Genomic DNA, 12,925 nt, shown 5'->3' with positions numbered 1-12,925 from the left:
TTTTTTGGTTCTCTTTGGGTTTCCTGGATTTTAGTGTCTATTTCTTTCCCCAAGTTTGGGAAGTTTTTAGCCATTATTATTTTGAACACATTTCTGTGCTATTCTCTCTCTTTTCTCCTTCTGGGACATCTATAATAGGTATATTGGTCCACTTGATTGTGTTCCATAAATTGGTTAAGCTATTTTCACTCTTTTTATTTTTTTATTTTTGCTCCTCTGATTAGATTATTTCCACTGACCTATCTTTGAGTTTGCTGATCCTTTTCTCCATCTGATCTTGACTATTGTTGAACCACTCTATTGAATTTTTCAGTTTAGTTATTGTGATTTGTTTGGTACTTTTAAAATATATTCTGTCTTTTTATTGAAATGCTCACTTTGTTCATGCACTGCTTTCCTGACCTTGGTGAGCATCTTTATGACCATTATTTGAAACTTTCTGTCAGGTAAATTACTTATCTATGTTTCATTAAGATTGGTTTTTTTGTTTGTTTGTTTGTTTGGAACATATTCCTCTGTTCTTTATTTTCCTTAACTCTCTGTACTGGTTTTTGCACATTAGATAAAACAGCCATGTCTCCCAATCTTGACAGACTTGCCTCATGTAGGAAATAATCTTTGTCAATAAGCTTGACCTGAGCCTTTATTTTCCTCAAGCCTCTGTGTTTGCACAAACCACTGTCTTTGCTTTTTGTGGTTCCCAGGAGATTAGGGTATGTCAAGATCTGTTGGTGTCCCAACAGCATGGGAATTACCCACATGCCTGTTTAGGCTCCCAGAGAGCCATTATGTGCCAGCCCCTTCAGCTTCCAATGCAAGCTAATTAGAAGCCCAACATCCAGGCAGCACCTGGAAAAGTCAAGATATTACAATCTAGCCCCTATCAGAGAGAAACTGGGAACTGGGTGTTTTTGCCTACTTACTCTGTGCTAAGCCAGAGGGGATAGCCTCTGGGAAAGCTTTTGTAAAAGCTACCTCTTTATTTTGTGTGTTCCTGAGGGATTCATGAATGCTGAACCTCACTGGTTCGCAAAGGTAGGTAATTTAGAAGTCAGTCCCTCAAAGGACAGCCCTAGAAGATGAGGTGTTAAAAAAAAAAAAAAAGGATAGAGAGAAGATGATGAGGTAGTAGATTTGTAGACAAACTCCTTTCAGGAAGAAGCTGGAGCCTTTGTTTTATTACTGCAGCTATCCCAGGAGAGAAAGCAGAAGATATATCCACCAGCTCTTTTAGGTTGCTGGGAATATCCCAGTGAGCTCCCACATGTGAGTTGATTAGAAGCCAGAACCTAAGGCAGCAGCTGGGAAAGTATACGGTCAAATCCTTTCCAGGGAGAAACTGGGAGATGGCATTTTGCCTGCTACTTCTGTGCTGAGCCTGGAAGGGATAGCTGCAAAAAAAGTGCTCATGCACCCATTTTAAAACTGCTTCTTTGTTTGATGTGGCCCTGTGAGATTCATGTATGTCAAGCCACACTGGCTCTCAGAGAAAGGTGATTTGGGGGCCCATCCCTTGGGTGGTAGCCTTAAAACTGGGTACTATATATGTGGTCTAACCCTTTGCTTCTCAGGAAGAAACTGGGAGTTGGGGGTTCCCTACCAATTGTAAGGTGCTGTGCTGGGGTGGAGTTTATGGCAAGCATATCTTAGCCCTTCCTATCCATTCCATTGTGACTCTCTTCTCATTCACCTAATGTGTACAAGTTGCTCTACAAGTTTCTGGATTTCTCTCAGAGGGAAATGCCCCCTCTGAGCGTGTCCCTGGGAGGAGAGAAAGTCAAGAGCCTCACATCCCACCATCTTGGTGACATCACTCCTGACCCCCTTTATTTACTGACCAAAGTGTGTCCTATCTCTTCAGTAGGTGTTGTGAAGTGAATCTTTCACTAGTAGCCCTTTGATCTCTGTTTAATAATCATGTTAACATATTATGCACATAAATATATGATATCAGGTGTATATGATCCTCAGGGTGTTCTTAAGAGAAAGACTGACTAGTGGTAACATTTTTCCTCACAGAAACCCCAAGAGAGTGAGAACAGTGTTATCTTTCTTGAAAAGGGTCAATTTCCATCCTGATAATCACCCTGCTATAAACAAATTTTGTGTTTGATTGTGGAAGTTAAACTAGAGGGTCCATCAGTTGGAAGACATTGAGAGGGGATAGTGGGCACAAACAGTCTGTCTATAGGTCTATAGATAATAGATGAATCTATATATATATTTGTGAATATCTTTATAGATCTCTATATGTGTGTGTGTATATTTATAGATCAATATATAAAGAGATCAATGTATATCAAATGACAAATATTCAATTGTGCTAATATATCACATTTACACAACCTTTACTTAATATGGAATACTAAAGTTCCTACTGTGTGCCAGGGACTATTCTAGGAATTTGGACACATACTGAATGAAACATAGATCCCTTGAGAAGCTTACATTCTAGTAATCACCTATTAATATAAAACAAAACACATCAATAATATTATATAAACACTGGGGGTGGAGCAGTGTAGTGTAGTGATTAAAAGTACATACTGTGGAGCTGGACTCTGAATGAAAATCGCAGATCTGCCTTTTGTTGGCTCTATAAAGTGGGGGAAATTATTTAAGATCTCTGTGTCACAGAATTCTCATCTTTAAAATGAGGGAAAATGACAGTTCCCAAATTATAGGTGTATTGCACAAATCAAATGAATGAGAAAATATAAACAAATTGGGAAAATGTCTGGCACATATTAAGCACTCCAAAAACATAAGTTGTAAGTTTTAGTATTAAGCACCAGGATAGGTGCAATATGGACTGAAGATTATCTTTATAAGGTGGGGGGGAGGGGCGGGCAGGGAATGGTTAGCAAATTGGGTGAGACCAAGCTATAAGATGTCCAGAGTATAATTTATAAATTGGATTCAAAATAATTGGGTACAAATCTAGCACTTACCACGTATATAAGTTCAGTAGTCCTTGTGCCAGAAATGTCAGTGGCAGGAAAAGGAAATATACATTTTTATTGGCTAGAGTCCCAGTATGGACACCAGTTGAATTACTAGGCAGACACAAATTACCCCTTTTCATGATCCCTATTAAACATGCTGACTATTGAAAGCCAAATTGGTTTATAGCAAAGGAAAGAATATTTTCAGCTAGGATATGTAATAACACAGAAAGACATAAACCAAGAAATGCCTGGCAAGGACATTCACCAGAGTTATTTGAAATTCTACCTGAAAGATCATTTTCCCCACACTGCCACCTACCTTTCTGTCCTTTGTGGCCCCATATTTAGAATCACATCCTCCATCTCCACCACTCAGCAATGGCACAGTTGCTGCACTTCTCATCTTGAACCATTTTTAAGGCACCCCCAAAGTCCCTGAAATTAACATCGACATTAACCAATTCTGCAATCTTGGTCCTATTATCAAATGTTAGAGCTGGCTAGATGTTCCACAGTGAGAGGATATGTGTCCTAGCCTGTCCTTAAATATTAGAAACCTCTGAGACCCAAACTGGGGGCCCAAGTTTTCTTTCTGCCTCTTTCTCTCATTTATGATGCCTGCAACAATAATAGAAAAGATTGTGTTTTATATCCTTTTTCTGGACCTACTATCTAGCTGAATCCAGATACCCAAAGATACTGTTTTGGGAAGGCATGAAAAAACAAGAGACTTGGAATTTAAGACTTTTTAGTATATCTGAATTGCCAGAAGGAAGAGGGGAAGAGCTCTCCATACCAAGATTGTAGACCATCACAGTCTATTTCCTTAACACACCAAACTAACAAGCCATCACATCCATAGGTGTACAAGCTAAGATCCCTCTCTAAGACATCCCTGTGGTCAACAAGGGAGGAGGGATACTGTGTCACTAAAGTAGTTATAGGAGACCTCATGACACTCAGAGAGAGAAGAAGATTCCTCATGATACCAGTTGGAAAGACAGGATTACATGTCATGCATGAGATTGAGACACTGCCTCCTGGTGTGCAGCAGGAAGGGGAATATGGATGCTGTCTTCATAAGTTACCTAACTTTACAAAGGCTATTTAAAAGTAATGTTAAGTTCTTCCTCAGTTTTACTGAGTCTTTTTTCTTTAACCATGACATGCAGCACTGTTTTATTATAGAGGTTGGTTTCCTTATAATGTTCCCTCTGTAGATATATAATCTACACATTTATTCTTCTATATTATTCATTAGGCTATCCTATGTTTTTGTGTAGATGGTCTTGCTCACCATCACTGTAGAAAACATTTAAGGGAGATGGACATGGTCTGGAGAGGAAAGAGAAGGTTCTCCTACTGTATATAATAGCTTGATGGTATTTGCCATCTAAACCACAAACCCCAGGGTTTTCTGTCCTCATCTTAATGCAGTTCTTCTGGGATTTACTGACATTCTTTATTTACTTAGTCTCCTTGTGAATATTATTGTTTCATTTAAAAGTTATTTATAGAGGCGCCTGGGTGCCTCAGTCGTTAAGCATCTGCCTTTGGCTCAGGTCATGATCCCAGGCTCCTGGGATCAAGCCCCACATCGGGCTCCCTGCTCTGTGGGAAGCCTGCTTCTCCCTCTCCCTCTGCCTCCTGCTCCCCCCTGCTTGTGTGCGCTCTCTCTCTGTCAAATAAATAAAAATCTTTTTAAAAAATAATTTTAAAAAACATAAAATATAGACCCTGAAATATTTTTTTAAAGATTTTATTTATTTATTTGACCACCCTGAAATATTTAAGGGGAAAAAGCTGTGAAATGTATTACTTTTAAAAGATATAGCAAAAAGGGGCACCTGGGTGGCTCAGTCGTTAGGCATCTGCCTTCAGCTCGGGTCATGATCCCGGGGTCCTGGGATGGAGCCCCGCATCGGGCTCCCTGACAGGCGGGAGGCCTGCTTCTCCCTCTCCCACTCCCCCTGCTTGTGTTCCTGCTCTCGCTCTCTCTCTGTCAAATAAATAAATAAAATATTTTTAAAAAGATATAACAAAAAATATTAAAAGTAATTATACATGTAATTGTATATAAAGCAAATGTGTCCAAATCTTAATAGATAAATCCAGGTGAAGAATAGACAAGTTCTAATTATATCATCTTGCAATTTTTCTGTAGGTTTGTAATTTTCTTTTTTCCAGCTCGACTGAAGTATAATTGGCAAAGTTTTAAGATATTTAAAGTGTATATAATGGTGACTTGATACCCACACTGTGAAAGAGCTCCTACTATCTAGTTAATGAACATACCCAACACCTCACATATTTATCACGTGTGTGTGAACATTTAAGTTCTACTCCCTCAGCAAATTTCAATTACATAATACTGTTAACTACAGTCACCATGTTTTACATTAGTTCCTCAGATCTTACTCATCCGATAGCTGAATGTTTGTATCCTTTTACCAACGTCTCCCTATTTCCCCTACCCCACAGCTCCTGGCAACCACTTTTCTATTCCCTGTTTCTATGAGTTTCACTTCTTTTTTTTTTTTAAGGCAGGGGAGTCTCCCCGGATCTGCCGCTTGTTGGGTCCCTGCTGGAGGAGCAGTGGCCCGACTGTGCCGCGGATCACAGTTTATGGCAACCCCGAGCTGAGAGCCCACTCCTTGGCTCTGTCTCTGCAGCTGGCTTCCCTGCTTCGATACCTGGGAGCTTTGCCACACTCAGGCACCCCCAGTCTTTCTGTGACCCCGAGGGTCCTGAGACCACACTGTCCCAGCGAGTGTTCCAACCCCCACTTAGCCACTGGAGCGACGTCCCTCAGCAAAGCCGACTACTAAAAGTTCCGATTTTGTGCTCTGCTGCTCTATCACTTGCTGGTAGCGGCTGATGGAGGCCCACGCTATCTTCCTGAATATCACCTCAGATTCACTTCTCTGTACGTCCTACCTTCCAGAAAGTGGTCGCTTTTCTGTTCAGAGAGTTGCTGCTATTCTTTTCCTCAATCTCCTGTTGAGTTCGTAGATGTTCAGAATGGTTTGATTCCTATCTAGCTGAATTCCTGGGACCAGAGGAAATTTAGGTCTCCTACTCCTCTGCCATCTTGCTCCTCCCCTCTCCCCCCAGTGGAAACTTTTAAAGAAATGTTTCTCTCTGTCATTTCATCAATATGAGCCTTATGGAAAAGTACTAAACCTAGAACACCAGAAAAGAATTATTTCCACTAAATATCTGTACATGCATAATGCATTATATTCAATTATCCTTTCTTTATTTAATAAAGCATTTATATATGCTTACCATGTATCAGGAACTTCTTTGAGCAATTATTGTCTAAGCCATTATAATTATGTATATCTAAATGAAGGAAAGATGTAATCTCATTTCTGCTTATATTTAGGGTTTGGAAAGCTGGAAAAAGCATTGTTCCCACACTAATGATAAGAGAAGGCTGGATAAACTAAAATCATACTTCTTCTGGAACTCATTAAGGATCTGCAGGCACAAGGCAACCCACCAGCTGGAATTCCAATTAAGGAAGGGCACCTCTTCGGTAAGAAAGGAAACACAGACTCACTTATGGCAGAACAGGGGAAGGACTTAATATTTCCTCAAAACCCTGCCAAGTAAGTGCCATTATTTACTCCTCTCTCTAGATACAAGAACAGAACCATGGAAAGAGGAAATAATTTGTCCTAGGTCATCTAGTAGGAAAGTGGTGCAGTCAGGATCTCGACCCTGTTGGTTTGGCCCCATCATCCTCCCTCTGAGCCACTATGCAATGCAGCTTCTATCATCATTACCTGGACCTGCACCCAGCACCCAGAGGAAAACACATAGATAGAACTAATGCCACTGCTCTGGAACCTTTCTCCTTGTATTTGACCCCAAAGTGTGTGAGAAGATTTATAACTGTTATTTCATATAACAGAGCAAGGATAATAACCACAGAGTCAAGGAAGAGCATGAAAAATGTTTGGTTACCTGATACAACATTTTTGTCAGCTGAGGAAACCACCCAGAGAGGTTAAAAGACTAGTTTAAGATACAGGTGGTAGAGACACAAATCTTGACTGAGTGTTAAGGCTGAAGGAGACAGAGAATCAGGGTTCTGGTGTTGGGGGCTGGGGCACAGGGGACACTACTCTTTTGTTATAGTCAGCCTTTGTGAGATGTGGACTCTACAGGGACCAAGGTGCCCACTCTGCTGATAGGGACAGAGCAGTTTCAGTGGCCTTTGGCCTTGGAGAAAGAATAAGGAATGATTGTAATGATTTCAACCTTAGGAGATAAAATTAAGAATTAGTATTCTAGGAATCAAGACTCCTAGAAAGGACAGAGAGAAATATGTGCAGACCTGTGCTCTGCTGGTCCATAGACTGAAGGAGCACACAAGCTTTTTCAACTTCCTCTCTCAACACTAGTCACTTCTGTCCCTGCTCCTCTGATGGGAATGACTCTTCTTCCCATTATAATGAAACCAACCACTAACCCAGTGAATAAGGATGAATGTGATGAGGACAAGGACCCAGAGAGTGTCAAGCTTCCCTTCTTGGTTGTTTTACACAGAGGAGCTAAGACTCAAAGTATCTTTTCTATGAACCATCCTTTCTTTCCTGAGAATGGGAAAGCAAGTGCTAAGACTGTGATAATGTTGGGGTAGTGGGCACTTCAGAGTGAAAAGACTCTGGGTTTAAATTCTATCTAATTCAGCCACACTGAGCCTCAGTGTCCTCCTCCATAATAGTGAGACTAAGAAGTGCCCACATTGAGTCACTGGGATGTTTAACCACACCTTCAAAATGGGCAAGGGAGAGGGCACAGCTTATCCTTAAAAAGGAGGATCCTAACAACTCTAGTCACTCCATGCAAATATTTTCTTTTCTGTGTATGTGTAAGAAAAGACACCAGATTCTGCAAATCAGACCTCATCCCTATCTTTCCTATCACCTTGCCCTCATTGCAGGTACTTGAGAATGGGAACGCAACATGCCCCTCCTGGTACCTGGTCTTTTGGTATCACACAGCTTTAGGATTGCAGAATTATGGCAGGGCTGGTTGGGGCAAAGAGCAACCTGGTGTTTTGGAAAAAGAAATTCACATGGCACATGGCCAGCCTCTCACTCTAGCAGAGCTAGCTCCCTCAACAAGAGTTCCAGAGAAGAAGGGCTGCATTTCACAAGAGCTGACACTCAGATTTTTTTGCTTACATGCAAGGTCCACTATATGGCCTCTGCTCAGTAATTTCTGAAGGAGACAAACCTAAACGCAGTCTGCAAAACCCTGCCGAACTGACAGCATCAGAGGGAAATTTCATCCTCTAGGAGTCTGCTCTTCTTCATTTGTTCCTGGGGACACCTGCAAGGATTGGTGTGGAGACAATTTTCCAGGTGGGGACTCATACTTAAAAAAAAAAAAAAAAAGATAACCATTGCTTTATGACCTCATCTCCACTTAAGTGAGACAAATCAAAATGTGATCAGACTATGAGGGCAAATATACTTAAGGAAAAGGAATAACTTAAGAAACATGTATCTGGCACTTAGTTTGTGAAGGGTAACTTGTTATGTAATATGAAAAATTCTTGCAGGTCTCTGATCTGAACGAATAAATGAATGAGGAAAGATTGGACACTTTCTGGAAGCAGGGGGTAAATGGAACCCTTAATGTGTGGGGACTGCACATATCATATTTAATCCTTCTGGTTATATTACAAGGGAGGTAGTTTTTTTTCCCTGCATGTGACTCTTAAGAAGGTTGCTATACTTAAAGTCAGAAAAGAAAGAAGTAGATGAATACAAGTGTGCCTTGTCTGACTGAGCTTCACTATGTTGTGCTTTGCAGATATTGTGTTTTTTCAAATTGAAGGTTTGAGGTGACCCACATCAAGCAAGTCTATGGGCACCATTTTCCAACAGCATTTGTTTCCTTTGTGTCTCTGTGTCACATTTTGGTAATTCTTACAGTATTTCAAACTTTTTCATTATTATTATATTTGTTACGGTGCTCTGTGATCAGTGATCTTTGGTGTTACATTTGTAATTTTGGGGGGATGCCACAAACTGTGCACATATAAGATGATGAACTTCATCACTAAATGCTGTGTGTTCTGACTGTCCTTCTGATGTCTCTCTCCTTCTCCTCGGGCCTCTCTATTCCCTGAGACACAACAATAATAAGAATAATAAGAAAGCAAAACAACCTCATTGCTGATATAGAAAATTTTAGTTGTCCGGACAGAAGATTAAACCAGCCACAACATTCCCTTAAATCAAAGCCTAATCCAGAGCAAGGCCTCTCTTCAATTCTATGAAGGCTGATAGAGGTGAAGAAGCTTCAGAAGAAAAGTCTGAAGCTAGCAGAGGTTGGTTAATGAGGTTTGAGGAAAGAAAATGTCTCCATAACATCAAAGTGCAGGGGGAGGCAGCAAGTGCTGAGAGAGAATCTGCAGCAAGTTATTCACAAGATCTAGCTATGATGTTAATGACGGTGGCCTCACTAAACAACAGATTTTCAATGTAGATGAAACAGCCTTCTATTGAAAGAAGATGCTGTCTAGGAATTTCATGGCTAGAGAGAAGTCAATGCCTGGCTTCAAAGCTTCAAAGGACAGGCTGACTCTCCTGTTAGGAACTAATGTAGCTGGTGACTTTAAGTTAAAGCCAGTGTTCATTTACATTCTGAAAATCCTAGGGCCCTTAAGAATTATGGTAAATCAGGACGTCTGGGTGGCTCAGTCAGTTAAGCATCTGCCTTCAGCTCAGGTCACGATCCCAGGATCCTGGGACCAAGCCCCATATCAGGCTCCTTGCTCAGCAGGGAACTTGCTTCTCCCTCTGCCTGCTGCTCCCCCTGCTTGTGCTCTAACATCCTCATGCTCTCTCTCTCTGACAAATAAATAAAATCTTTGGGATGCCGGGATGGCTCAGTCAGTTAAGCATCTGCCTTTGTCTCAGTCATGATCCCCGGGTCCTGGGATGGAGTCCTGCATCAGGCTCCTTGCCCGATTTTATGAATATTACATAAGCTTCACTGATGGAACAGAGGCGGGGTTTCTGAGGATTGACTCCAATTTCCAAAAAAAGTTCTACTGTGGGTAAAATGCTGTCAAACAGCATCACATGTGGAGGGGAAAAGATGGCGGATGAGTAGGGGACCCTGTACCAACTGGTCCCCAGAATTGAGCTAGATATCTACCAGACCACTCTGAGAACCCAAGAAATCAGCCTGAGATGTAAGAAGATAGAGCTGGATCTCTACAAACAGAAGATCGCCGGCAGCTGGTTTCGAGGTACGAAGCGGGGAGCCGTGATTCCGCGGGCAGATATCAGAGGATAAACAGCAGTGGGAGGGAGACTGGCTGTGGGGATCCTACACCGCCAGTGAGTGACAGCCTCCTGCTCTGGGGACAGGGCACAGACTTGCAGACCAGTAGCAGCAGGGAAAGGACTTTAGACGGAAACTGGAGCAGTGGGGCCATGCGTGCAAACTGGGGGCGGCTGGCGGTTTTAGAAGCACGAAGGGCAGAGATGTGCCCTGACCTGGAGGCAGGGCTGGGAACACTGTAGAGGAGCGCACAACCCAGGACTGCAGTTTATAGCAGCACAGACAGAAACAGAGAGACTGTGGCCTGGAGAGCTCACTGAAGAACAGATTGCGATCTCTCTGCTCTGAGGCAGAGGGTTGTAAACTATCTCTTCTGCTCTAACTCTTGGAAGAGACACAAAAAGCTGCCAGGGAAAGCCACCAGAGAACAAAAGCCCCAAAAAGCAGTTCATAGTGAGCCCATCCCCTGCCACAGGGGGGCAGGGCAACTCTGCCCAAACAGGGCTGCCTGAGTAACAGCGCAATAGACCACTCCCCCAAAAGACAGGCTGGGAAAACAAGAGGCCAGCAACCCTAAGGTCCCTAGAAAACAGGTGCGTCTTGCTTGGGTTGTGGTCAATAATTTGGACTCTGTACATTCCCTCAACCACCAATCAACAGAATGACTAGGAGGAGGAACCCCCAAAATAGGAAAGACTCAGAGATTATGACTTATGCCACAGATTTATAAATGGATGCAGATAGAACCAAGATGTTGGAGATGGAATTCAGGCTGGCAATTGTGAAGACAATAGCTAGAATGGAGAAATCAATTAATGGCAACATAGAGTCTCTAAGGGCAGAAATGAAAGCTGAATTGGCAGAACTTAAAAATGCTATCAATGAGATCCAATCTAATCTAGATAATCTAACAGCTAAGGTAAGTGAGGCAGAAGAAAGAATTGGTGACCTGGAAGACAATTTAATAGATAAAAAGGGAAAAGAGGAGGCCAGGGAAAAACAACACAGAATCCATGAAAATAGAATCAGAGAAATAAGTGACACCATGAAGCGTTCCAATGTCAGAATTATTGGAATCCCAGAGGGGGTGGAGAGAGACAGAGGACTAGAAAAAAAACAAATAATCAAGTCAAAAAATGGGCAGAAGACATGAACAGACACTTCTCCAAAGAAGATATACAAATGGCTAGCAGACACATGAAAAAATGTTCATCATCATTAGCCATCAGGGAAATTAAAATCAAAACCACACTGAGATACCACCTTACACCTGTGAGAAGGGCAAAAATTTACAAGACAATAAACAACAAATGTTGGAGAGGTTGTGGAGAAAGGGGAACCCTCTTACCTCGTTGGTGGGAATGCAAGGTGGTACAGCCACTTTGGAAAACAGTGTGGAGGTTCCTCAAAAAATTATAAATAGAGCTACCCTATGACCCAGCAATTGCACTACTGGGTACTTACCACAAAGACACAGATGTAGTGAAAGGAAGGGCCATATGCACCCCAATGTTCATAGCAGCAATGCCTGCAATAGCCAAACTGTGGAAAGAGCCAAGATGCCCTTCAACAGATGAATGGATAAAGAAGATGTGGTCCATATATATACAATGGAATATTACTCAGCCATTAGAAAGGATGAATACCCAACTTTTACATCAACATGGATGGGACTGGAGGAGATTATGCTAAGTGAAATAAGTCAAGCAGAGAAAGTCAATTATCATATGGTGTCACTTATTTGTGGAATATAAGGAATAGCATGGAGGACATTAGGAGAAGGAAGGGAAAAATGAAGGGGGGGGAAATCGGAGGGAGAGATGAACCATGAGGGACTATGGACTCTGAGAAACAAACTGAGGGTTTTAGAGGGGAGGGGAGTAGGGGGATGGGTTAGCCCAGTGATGGGTATTAAGGAGGGCACGTACTGCATGGAGCACTGGGTGTTATATGAAAACAATGTATCGTGGAACACTACATCAAAAACTAATGATGTATTGTATGGTGACTAACATCATATAATAAAATTAAATTAAATTTTTAAAAAAAAGTAAGCACCTTCTAAGTCCATCTTAACTCTAGCTCCTACCTGGACAGGCAGCAGGAAGAAAGGTTTCCTTCTCCCTTGGCAACAGCCAGACAATGAGCAATGATCACAACTCAGCCAATAAAAAGCCTCCAGACTTGGAACCCTTCCTTTCCGCCAATGGGCTTTTTGTTTAGAACAGCCTTCCCAACTTCTCTGTTCCTTCTATAAAAGAGTGTTCCTCTCCTTTGTTCTTCAGACTTGCCTACAATTTTCTATAGTTTCCTTATCCTGGATTGCAATTCCTTGCTATTCCCAAGTAAGCCATTTTTGATAGTAAAATAGAGTTCTATTTTTTAGGTTAACAGAGGAAACCAAGGCCCAGAAAGAGTAAGTAAATTCCCCAGTGTTACACAGCTTTTTCCTGGTGGAGTCAGGAGAATCACTAATGGCAAATGAATTTCAAAAGATATTATTTATACTTAAAAATGTGCTTGTTAATCTAAAGTGAAACTGATAGCTGGAATACACTGGAGTGTAAGCAAGTGAACTAAAAAATGTAGAAAGCGCGTCCTGTGCTTTCTACCAGTCTGATTCTTCCTTGGAGTTGGTGAAGATTTTAGTGAAGGTCCCACGG

General features: G+C 41.7%; 1 long non-coding RNA gene across 1 annotated transcript in view; it reads right to left on the bottom strand.

The window, feature by feature from the left end:
* Nucleotides 1-2,021: 2,021 nt before the first annotated feature.
* The window catches only part of LOC118015878, a 30,350-nt gene continuing 19,446 nt past the window's right edge, over nucleotides 2,022-12,925 (bottom strand). The window contains exon 2 of the long non-coding RNA XR_004680714.1: nucleotides 2,022-3,383. This is a non-coding gene — a long non-coding RNA (uncharacterized LOC118015878). The remainder of the gene's footprint in view (nucleotides 3,384-12,925) is intronic.

Source organism: Mirounga leonina, unplaced genomic scaffold (assembly GCF_011800145.1).
Source record: "Mirounga leonina isolate KUSES-001 unplaced genomic scaffold, KU_Mleo_1.0 Mir_166, whole genome shotgun sequence".
NCBI lineage: Eukaryota > Metazoa > Chordata > Mammalia > Carnivora > Phocidae > Mirounga > Mirounga leonina.
Note: the sequence above shows the minus strand (reverse complement) of the source record. Positions and strands in the feature narration are given on the sequence as shown.